The sequence below is a fragment of the Diadema antillarum genome, unplaced genomic scaffold (genome assembly GCF_040938485.1).
Source record: "Diadema antillarum isolate AM-2024a unplaced genomic scaffold, OU_Dant_1.0 seq00000348_RagTag, whole genome shotgun sequence".
Lineage (NCBI taxonomy): Eukaryota > Metazoa > Echinodermata > Echinoidea > Diadematoida > Diadematidae > Diadema > Diadema antillarum.
The window spans coordinates 1,900,575-1,912,347 of record NW_027271358.1 but is presented as its reverse complement, the minus strand read 5'-3'; the positions used below and the strand labels follow the sequence as shown (position 1 = coordinate 1,912,347).

The window sequence follows — 11,773 nt, the reverse complement described above, 5'->3', positions numbered from 1 at the left end:
GGGAGATCGTGGTGGCCACTCCACATCATGATACAAGGCAATCACCCAATTTCCAAATACTTCAGCCAATCTGTTTCTTACTGCAGCTAGTCGATAGGCTGGTGCGCCATCCTGTGCCCACCATAGGCATCTGAACACATCCCTTTGTGGCACAGAAAATTTTTTCCATTGGGCCTAAATCAGGAATCCCATTTTCATTTAAAATTTGTAAGTATCCATTTCCGTTCATGTTGTTTTCAAAGAAGAAGGGCCCTAGGAGCAAACCGTTTCCACAAAGTCCAGCCCAGACATTCAGCTTTTCTCTACGAAAATCGACGTCATAGTTCAATGCAGAAACTGAAACTTGGTCCCAAGTCCAATTTGACCCATTGTCCGGAAAGAATGATTACTCAGCCATCCATGACCGTGTAAGAATAAATAAGATACCATTGGAAAGAGGAGATATGTGGCTTTAAGATGTTGCTACTCACTTTGGTGTAAAGTTAACACAATCTCCACAAATTTGAAATTAAATGTTGTTGCGTTTTGTTTTGTTTTGTGTGTGTTTTTTTTTTTGTTGTTGTTGTTGTTGTTGATACGCACTGTATACGGCACTGCGGTTCTATAAACAGCAGCGCCATCTCTCGGTACTGTATGCTGAGAATCTTTAGTGCACAAAGCAAAGAGCGTGTATTTTTGGTGCACAGCACATCCTCAGTGCTGCTGCTGATCCTTCATTTTTGCATTCAAGAGTGATCGTCGGCACCCGGCACCGGGTTCTATGCTATTGACGGGGAAGAATGACTGTGATCGTCAGCTGTTCTGTCAGTCGTACACAGCGTCTTCACATTAATTAGTTTTTAAGCTCTGTTGTGTACGGATTTTTCTTCTGGGAAAGTTTATTAAAGGCATCTAATGTAGTGGAAGGTACCCGTTCGTATGCGTAGTGAGAAGAGGTCTCGGCTCCTTCGAGGACGAAGTGTTCTACTCCAGTACAGAGTAAGTGTCTGCGCACTGTCGTCGTATACCGCATGCATCGTACGATGGAATGAATGACCTACGTAGTCTACGGCTACATATACATGCCACATTCGGGTACATCTTTACTCTAGTCTAGACAACTGTACTCATCTCGCCTGTATCTTGCCTCTGCACTCTGGTTCTCTGTATTCCGTCCTGCGACTCGTAGGTGAAGAAGGGCTGAGCTGCGGTGCTATTTTCTGCCTATTGACAAAGAGAAGATCGACAGGTACATGTACATTGTACCTGGTATACTATTTCTAGGTATAGACTAACCGCAGCAGCGACCCCATACGGACAAATACGTACCGTAAAGGGTCCGCCCCGCGACGGGGTTAGGTATAGACTAGCTAACGCTAGTAGTAAGTAGAATAAGAAGACCCTTCTGCTCTAGACAGAAAGATCCGTCTGTCCGGAGGACTCTTTTAATGGTTTTATTTATATATTTTGCCATTAACGCTGTCCTCCGTAGACAGACGGAAGGTACCAGTACCCATTGCTGTGTGATATTCTTAACCACTGTTTCTATGGAAAATTGGGTGAGGTACCTCACCCTTCTCAATTGCGTCTAATTCACGGCCCTACAAAATTTGTAGGTCGGCAAATTTAAGCTTGTAGTTGTATAGTTATATCAACTATTCGAGAATAGACTACACTCACCAGATTAATGAATAATCCAACATTTCGGTAGAATTTTCAACGTAAAACACACATCAACCAGCCCGTCGCGTCGTCACGTTCAAACTGCAGAAACATACAGTATGAATTTATAAGCCAATCACATGCGAGGTAGTTTCTACATGTTTTTTTTACTAAAACACGTACCTCGCATGTGATTGGTTTACAGATTCAAAATGGCGACTTACGGCTAGCGAACAGCGATGTTGCGCGATATGGATAAAATTTCTGCATTATAACCGAGTTACTGTGAGTATTTAGATTGCACAATGTGAGAAATTAACCCAATATATTGCTGCATAATGTGTCATGTCATGTCAAACTTGTTTGAATGTAAAAAGCTGTCTGAAATTTGGTTTATGGTAACATTTGATCTGTGCACAATGCTCCACACAGGAGCCGGGATCATTGACTTCGGTCTGTATACGGAGGGGATCCGTGAAGCCAGACGCAGTCTCCGCGGAACATTCCCCGACGGACAGATACAGACCGATCTTTCGGTCATTTTCTGCTCATGCTTTAGCCTTTAATTTTAGGTAATTTTAATGTTAAATGCTTGGGCTTTAAATTTAGGTCTAGGATGTAGATCTATAGACAATCTAGACTCGGTTCTCTTTCAGGGCAAAGTGAATCTCACTGTTACTTCTAGGTCAAAACATGAATCAGAATCAGTTTTTTTTTTTGTGTGTGAACTTCAGACCTCTAGTGGTTTTCTATGTGTTTTTGAGGATGCTTAACAAAGTTAGTGTTGAGGCCGTGGTGGGGGTGTAAATTTAGACCTCTGGATGTCTATTATAGATAGGCCTAACGTTAAATGTGCACACGCTCAGACACGCCGGGGACAAACATGTCAGCCCCAAGCCTCACGTACGGACTCTTCACCTTTTTTGTACTCAAACAAAATAATAACTAAAAGCCGGTGATATTACCTTTTGTCCGTTTTGAACGTAATTTATTGCAAGAACATCTGGTGATCGAACTGGGTCGTCATACTAACCATGTATTAAACTAACACTGGTTCATGCTTGTTCACCAGGGTGATGAATGATGGTGCTGTGTTAACCCCGGCGCGGGGCGCTGTAACCATTTAAAACTAACAGCGCCCCGAAAACTTCTATGCAATTTAGTGAAGTAATCAAGTGCACCGCAATGCTTGCAATTCAGTAAACAACTCATCGTTCAAAACGACACTTGGATTCGCAACGAAAAGCCACATGTTGTAATACTAATACCATGATTGTTGAATATTATAGGCAACTACATGTATGTATCACTCACCATTAGGCCAAGTAAAAAAAGAAAGTAGTTTCTCGTCCGGGTTTTTTGAGCAAGGCGATGAGGGAGGTCCTTACTATTTGATATCTTACTATTTTTTCGAGGATTGTCAAAATGAAAGTAATATGTGTTTCTCGTCCGGTAATTCTGAGAAAAGTAACGAGAGAGGGCTTTACTATTTTCTATATCCAATTTATGAAATGAAATATCACTCTGTTAAGTGGTAGCTGTGTTATGAAAAACCAGGTCCCAAGTGTATGTCTTGCCTGCACTCTCAAACATTTTCAAACAAATAGATTTATGTACCATACTTGAAATGAAACTTCATGCATGCAGAAATACATTTGCTTTTTCTTTCCATTACAGATGTCAAGGGAAAATGACCATCTTAATACTGGTATTTAGTGTTGTAATGGCATTTCTGATACCAGTGTACTTGCAATTCTGATGCATTGTGCTATTAATTGAAACAGGTATAAAACATGTCTTTCAACAAATGTACGACTGAAATGAATTCCATGATATTCAAAACACTGCTTTATTTATTATTGTGTTTGTGACATTTTGTGTCCACACAGCTGGTATAGTGTATGTATATATGCATTTCTTCACAGTAGTGTTGTAGCACATTCAACTGGAAACTGGCTTGTACAATTGCAGATGGATGTCAAAATGATACGATTTATGGCATTATAGCATTAAACAAAGATGTTTCTTCATGTTCTAAAAAGACATTTGATAATCACTCATCATTTGGATGACGATTGTACAAGTGGAAACTCGATATAACGAGATGGTCGGGTACGAGTCGTGTTCCTCGTTTTAGCCGATATCTCGTTATATCAGTAGGCATAAAAGAAGGCATAACATAACATAAAGACATTAATTTGCACACGTGGGACTACCCATCATCTTTCAATCAATACTGATAACTTGCTAATGTGTGTGAGGTAATTACTCACCTTTATGGGGAAGAAGATGTTTTTTCGCCAATGAAATCCGATATCAAGAATGTTTTTCTTATTAATTGTAGAATAGATGTTTGAATTTGTAAATCTACATAGCTTGCGATTGTGTGAAGATCGTCTGTGGATTGGTATGTGGTTATGGTATGGGTGTTGTGTGTGGAAAGCTTGAATATGGTCTGCACAATGCTTTGTGTGTGTGTGACACATTCTGTATGTACATGACTGCATGTGTGTGTGTAGATGGGGAATTCCCTACGTAGAAAGCCAATCACAGCATCAGATTGCCTCACACTTGCTAAATGTCATGATGATGTCATGTATACGGCCGTCCCACCACATTTTCTGCATGTATCAGTGCGCACACACACACACACACACATACACGTACAACACGCGGTGCTACAATGTAGCTGTAGAGTGAACTGTCATGAAGAAAATGTGTGTGTACAAGACAGTTTTTGGCGCATCGAGCTTTACAATCTCGGACCGTGATAGCACAGGCGAAGTTAAGCTTTACCCGAAGACATTTTGCTTTACCTCGCTATATCAGGTTTGATTGGCTATGTTTTTCTTTGTTTGAAAATCACAAAATTTATCTCGTTCTAGCAGTTATTTCGTTATAGCCAATCTCGCTATAAGAGTAACATTTTACATGGACTTGTGTGGAAGGAAATTTGGGACCGGGAAAATTTCCTCGTAATAACCGATATCTCGTTATAGCAGTGTTCGTTTTATATACCGAGCTTCCCCTGCCCTGTATACCAAACTACAGATGTTACGATTCACGGCCGTGTCCGTGAATTTACGTCGTAAAGAAAAGTATCCCGCAGAAATACGATACAAACCAGAATCCGTGGAAAAGTTATTTATTTTGTAGATACACCCATTTTATAATTCCACATTTGCTGGAAAAGCGCACTCATTTTCTCTTCAAAATACATCGCCATCAGATGCAACGTTACAGAGCAGAGTGTACGGGCCTCTACACATTCGAATGTGTTCATGCGTGCGATGGCCTGGGGACCCGATTTGGACAGCTAGCAAGTTACAGACACGGCCGAAAAAATAGTAAATATCAAAAAAGTCGATGCGGCAACTGAAAATCGATGCGGGCGGGGAGCGGGCTGGGACGAGAATTATGAATTTCTTGGTATTTTCAGCGCCATTTTGAAAATAGTAAATAGTAAAAAAATCGATGCGGCGGCCAAAATCGATGCGCGCGAGGACGAGAAACTGGTTTCTTTTTTTACTTGGCCTTATAGGCCCTGCCTCTGAAAACAAGATTAATCATCATCATCTTTGAGACCATCTCTGTGAAATGCGAATCGCCATTTTGAACATATCACGTAAATAAAATGATCTGCGCATGGGCGAATGAATATTCATTTCAGTTCTCAGCAAGCCGTCCTGTTTTTTTTTCCACACACATACATTGTGTATAATATGTGCTACGTTTTATCCATACCTGATCAACAACAAGGATGTTGGCGCATGCACTGTGTAAGTTGTACTACGATACGAAGTGCGGAAGGACTAAAACCTCGGATAAAATCTTTCACTGGGCTCTTAAAACAGATCGTATTGTAAATTGATTTCGGCGGCTCTGATTGTATCTTATCCAAAAGTATGGCTATGATTTTCAGTGTAAAACCCTGTATTTTGGTCTCTGGTCACCAAAAAGCTAAGCCATATCACTATCAGCCGTTTCTTTGATGGCCATAGGGCTGCCATGCGACCCCGACTTGGTACGGGTTGGGGTTACTGGTGCGGTTAGTGCTGTGTGTGATTGTGAAAGGGTGTGTCCACACTTGTAGTTAACTCGCTAACACTGCGACTTGAGGAGAGCTGAAGTCGGGCACCGCTCAAGGGGGTCACTTGGTCGCTTCCTCTGTGGCATTATGGCGTTTCCACTAGGCGGCCTGAAGTACCAGCGAGGTAGCGAGCGACGTCAAAAGTACGGCTGAGGCCTGGGGCGCTGTGGAGATGTTGGAGCTGGTCCGGGCTAACGAGATACGGCACCCCGGTGTCCGTGCGGCAGCGGGAGCATAGCAGCCGGCGCCGGGGTCAAAGACGTTGGCGTGGCGGTGTTGCCAGTATTGACCGGCAGAAGTCAGTGGTGTAGTGACACTGGCCGGTAACAAGCCAAGGTCGGGGTTCAGCAGCGTAGTGGCTCTGGGCGGCTCACAGAACTGGCCGTCGAGGTAGCCATGCTGGCGTAAGTTGTTTCCTTATGCATAAACAATGTTCAGTGCTGTCCCTTTTATTTCTTAGAGGAAACTGGTGTCAAGCGAAATTGTATCTGTCACAATTTTTGTTGACAGTTCCTTCAAGAGACGGCACCGTGGCGCTGAGCTGAGAATTTGTTGTTTCCACTGGTGTGTGCCCCCGAACGTCCGTGGAGATGTCAACCTCTCAGCTGCCGTGTTAGTGTTTGCGCTTAATCATTTCGACGAACGTAAAAATCCTCGGCCAGCGAGTTTAGATTTCGCGGGCAGACCAGAACGCCCACAAGATAGCCGCTCCAATTGGTTATTACCAGTCACGTGTATTCAAATGTGCTTTAAACATGCATAATTAACCAGTGGTGAATATGCCGTTTTATTCACTATTGGCCTAGAACTGTCCGCGGCCAGGTCATTGACTAGCTAACAGCTGATAGTGTACTGAAAAATAAACAAACAAGGAACATCTGTCCGCATCTTGTGTGCCTGAGATTGTGGCAATATACGAAGCTAACAAAAGAAAGGGAAGACAAAAATGCTACGATACCATCACACTCTGAGCTTGCAACAGAACGGCGCATTTCTTGATTTTTAGCACTTTTTCGGTGACCCCGATTCTTAATAGGGACTAAATTTGCGCATGCTTTGGAAAAATTGTGCTGATTCTGCATTTTTGATGGCAAAATTGGGGATTTTTGATGGATTTTTGGAAGTGGCCAAAGTGGACATCTCGACTATTGCAGTGCGATCGCAGCAAGGACCTAAAAATATTTTGGCCTCTCTCAAGCTCTCTCTGTGCGCTTGCCAGGTCATACCTCGTTGCTGATTGGCTGAGCCACAACACTGCATTGGCCATGTGTCTGGCTCGTCTTCCAGACGGCACAGTGTGAGTGCATGTGGTCACTGCAATCTCGCTGTCTTGACCCGTTTATACCCGCACAGCCTCGCTGCCCACCTCTTCGGGTAGGTCGTACGGAAATTTAACATTTTGAACATCGATCTATGCATTTCAGACATCCTTGCACCTACATTGCACACACTCACATACTACGGTATGTTAAAAGTGTGATCATAACACAGATAAAGGGCTCAAGAATTCATAATGACGTTATTTTTGAAAGGCATTGTGGGAGAACAACCCAACCAATTAGGGGAAACCTTCTTTGATCTCAAAATGCTCGAAAACAACTCATCATCCCGGCAAATCACGTCAGTCTAAGCTTCTTGGTAGACCCTTTTGATAAAGACCTATTGCAAGCAAATTCCAAATGTTGGAACATGAATTTTACAGTGCTTCCGAGAACTATTTACGCAGTGTGTCATTTAAAACCAGAGGCAAGCACATGCATAATATGGTAATGATCAGTACTCACAATAATATGTACAATAATATCAAACAATTTCTATGGAAACCAGTGGGTGGGTGATTCTCCTTATACAGTATATTGACGTGATCTTTATCGTCAGAGTCACCCAGACTCACCCCAGATACTTTGTTTCATGACTGTTTACAGTCCCCATCATCTGGGGGTGAACACAGAAATTCTCTCGGAGGTTGAACCGTGTTTTGAGGGACTCTAAACGGGGTATAAAAGAGCATATCCTGTGTGATGATGTAGTTTGCATTGCGGCAGGTTTTTTTTTTGACGGAACTTTTACAAAATCTGACACAGCCAGCATCCATGGCAATTACGGCCTGTTGCATTTGCCTATCCCGTCTAACTGCATTGTTCCAAGTCCATCCTGTTTTGTCCACAGTGGCCTGATACAGGGCTGCCATGATTGCTGGGAACATGGTGTAGACGGAGCTCTAAAGCAGGGCTGCACACTAGCCCATTTTTTCTGCCGGTCCGACCTGTCTCTGTCGGACCAGTAAATACCCCCTTTTACCATTTTTTACTGGTCTGAACAGAAAATTTATTGGTCAACAACAATAACCTAAAAGAAGCATTAAATGACTTGCAAACTTATTTTCATGTTTTTTTTTTTTGTCAACTACTATAACCCCCCTCCCAAAAAATGTAAATTTTACAGATTGATATTTTGTAAACATTCATTGTTTATTGCACAAGAAAGCCTTCATGGATTATTACATTGAGAAAGAACAAAAAGGAATCGTTTGCGAATGGATTTGTTGATACCAAAAGGAAGAAGAAATAAATAATGCCTCGGGCACCTTTCGGGTGGAGACCTAAAAAGAAGAAGGGATTGAAATGCGGTCTTTAATTTTCTTTCGAAAATCTCTTCGCATATCTTGTATGCGTTCTTGAAAGTACACTGCAGGTTCGAATTTGTGATGCTTTGTACTCCTATCTCTTCTTCGTGTATAGAACCATTTTAAAGGGATGGTACAGTATTGGTGGAGATGAGAATTGGGCTTTTAACTTTTTGCGAAATACCAAGAATACACTTATGAAATAGTACAGAGCATATCATTTTAAGAGGAATTCAAAGTTTATTTGATGAAAATCGGGTTTGGAATGACTGAAACATCCAAAAATAAAGTAAAACAAAGCGATCGTAATAAAGTGTGGGTCCCACACTTATTAGAATCGCTCTATTTTGGATATCTCAGCCATTTCAAAACCAATTTTCATCAAATAAACGTTGAATTCCTCATGGAACTACATGCTCTTTCATATTACATAAGAGGTTTCTCATTATCTCAACAAAAAATGTTAGAAACCTGAAATAAAACTATATGATCCCTTTAAAAGAATTGAATGTCTCTTCGTGAATTACAGTGCAAAATAATAATGAACAAAATCAGATTGTATCAAATGCGTTTGTGACTTTTTCTAAACATCAGCGCATGTAGAGTAAATGCGTTACTTAACTTGCTGCGTATTTCACACTCTTGATGCTCAGCTGGATTACGATGATTTAATGAATTATTTTAGCAGTAATACTTTCTGATGCACGCGCCAGAAGGGGTTCTTTATTTTTTTCCCGATAATCTCTTCACATTTGTGCATGCGTTCTTGAAAGGTACATGGCAGGGCCGAATTCGCGATGCTTTTTGCGCCTTAAGTATTTTCTACTTCAATTTTAGCGGGATTTTTAGGAGTTTATTAATTACTTCGGCTGTAATCTTTCATGATGCTGGCAAAAAGGGGTCCTTTATATTTTCCCGATAAACTGTTCGAATTTTGTAAATGCGTTCTTTAAAGATACAACACGGCGGAATTCACGATCCTTTTTGCGCCCTATTTCTTCCTCAAATATCAGTGGGATTGTGATGATTTCATGAATTATTACGGCTGTCATCTTTTGTGATGCACGCACCAGAAGGGTTGAAAACACGTTCTTTATTTTTCTCCCAAAAATCTCTTCACATTTGTTCATGCGTTTTTAAAAAATACACAGCATGCAGGGCAGAATTCGAGATCCTTTTTTGCGCCTGATTGTTTCCTCAAATTTCAGCGGGATTGCGATAATTTCATGAATTATTAATCGGCTGTAATCTTTATGATGCACGGGCCAAAAGTGTTGAAATATGTCCTTTATTTTCTCCCAATAATCTCTTCGTATTTTGTACATGTGTTCTTAAGAGGTATACGATCCTGCGGCCGAATTCACAATCCTTTTTGCGCCTATTTCTACCTCAAATATCAGCGGGATTGTGAGGATTTCATGAATTATTTTGGCTGTAATCTTTTGTGATGCACGCACCAGAAGGGTTGAAAATACGTTCTTTATTTTTCTCCCAATAATCTCTTCGCATTGGTGCATACGTTTTTGATAACCAACACGGCATGCAGGACCGAATTTGAGATCTTCTTTGCGCATATTGTTTCCTCAAATTTCAACGGGAATGCGTTGATTTCATGAAGTGTTATCTGGTGTAATCTTCTATGATGATGGTGATGATGATGATGATGAAACAGCATTTGTATGGCACCATTTATCTGTTAAAAACATTCAAAAGGGGTTGAAAAATGTGTCCTTTATTTTTTTTTCCCCCGATAATCTCTTCGCATTTTGTACATGTGTTCTTGAAAGGTGTACGATGCGGCCGAATTCATGATCCTTTTGGGGCCGAATTCTACCTCAAATGTTAGCGGGACTGCGATGATTTCATGATTTTTTTTTTCTCCCGATAATCCCTTCACATTTTGTGCATGCGTTCTTGAAAGGTACACAGCAGGGCCAATTTCGTGTTCCTTTTTGCGCCCGATCTTCATTATGAGGCCATTCTGAAGGAATGAAAATATTCAATGTGTAAAATGAAAATGAAGGCAATCAGATCTATTAACTGCTGAATATGTTTTTACTTTTTCTAAAAATCGGCACAAGTAAATGACTTCTAACATGTCAGCTGCCACGCTGCTGGTAAGCCAGGACTGATCAGATCTTGCGCTAAAAAATTGTGAGTAAAATGACCACAGTCATGCGTGCACTTCTATCAATACTCCTTGTCTGGCATGACCGCCGATCAAAAGCAAACCAACGAACAAACGGGGTCGTGGAAGTAGGCCTACATGCATTTCAGCAATTACTTTGCATGTATTGCATAGCATAGCAGTGCGTGAGCAGCGTCAATGCGCAAGCGAGCGCGAACACCGTAACCATCTCGTCGGATCGACTGCTAATGCTCAAAACTAATATGTTTACTCTACAAATTACAGCGGTAGACATAAACGAAAACTTTCGTAAAACTTGTTGAACAATGCGATATATTGCATTCTATTTCTCCCTGATCGGGGCTGCTGTTTTTCTTTCTACTGACCCCTATTGCCCACAATTTTTTACTGGTCATGTAGGACCAGTAACTTGTGGATGTCCTGAAAAGTTACTGGCCCAACAGTGACTTTTACCGGTCTGGGACTGTCGGACCAGCGCCAGTGTGTAGCCCTGTTTAAAGGTTTCATAATTTTTGAACAGGTTTTCAGATTTTCCTCAAACTTTGTGTATTATAGCTGACATTTTGTACAAATATTACTGATTTCCTTCATTTCACATATTTGGATTTCATTCTCCCTTAAGTTCGCATTAAAAATTTTTTTTTTTTTGTCCCCGCCGAACGAGTTCGAGCAGGGGACTATGAAACGGGCTCCGTATGTGTGTGTGTCCGTGTGTCCGTCCGTGTGTGATCAAAATCTTCAATTTGCTACTTCTCTGTCATTTATGAGCCAATTTTGATTCTGTTTGCTTTATATGATAGCACTACATGGGAGCTTTGAAACTTCTACACAGAATTTCAGTCGTGACCTTTGACCTTGACCTTTGACCTATATTGTACATTTTGCTACAAAATGCTACTCCTTCGCCATTTCTAACCCGATTTTGATTCCGTTTGCTTTATATGATGGCACTAGGTGAGGGCTTCAAAACTTGTACACAGAATTTTGACCTTTGACTTCTTTGACCTTTGACCTTGATTTTTGACCTATATTGTACATTTTGCTACAAAATGCTACTCCTTCGCCATTTCTAACCCGATTTCGATTCCGTTTGCTTTATGTGATGGCACTAGGTGAGGGCTTCAAAACTTCTACACAGAATTTTGACCTTTGACTTCTTTGACCTTTGACCTTGATTTTTGACCTATATTGTACATTGGCTACAAAATGCTACTCCTTCGCCATTTCTAACCCGATTTCGATTCCGTTTGCTTTATGTGATGGCACT

At 41.2% G+C, this 11,773-nt stretch overlaps 1 protein-coding gene across 1 annotated transcript in view; it reads left to right on the top strand.

Moving 5' to 3' along the window:
* Positions 1-686: 686 nt before the first annotated feature.
* Positions 687-11,773, top strand: part of LOC139731022 (serine/threonine-protein kinase tricornered-like) — a 61,536-nt gene continuing 50,449 nt past the window's right edge. Inside the window, exon 1 of the mRNA XM_071641904.1 lies at positions 687-978. The gene's annotated coding sequence lies outside the window, so the exon portion shown is untranslated. The remainder of the gene's footprint in view (positions 979-11,773) is intronic.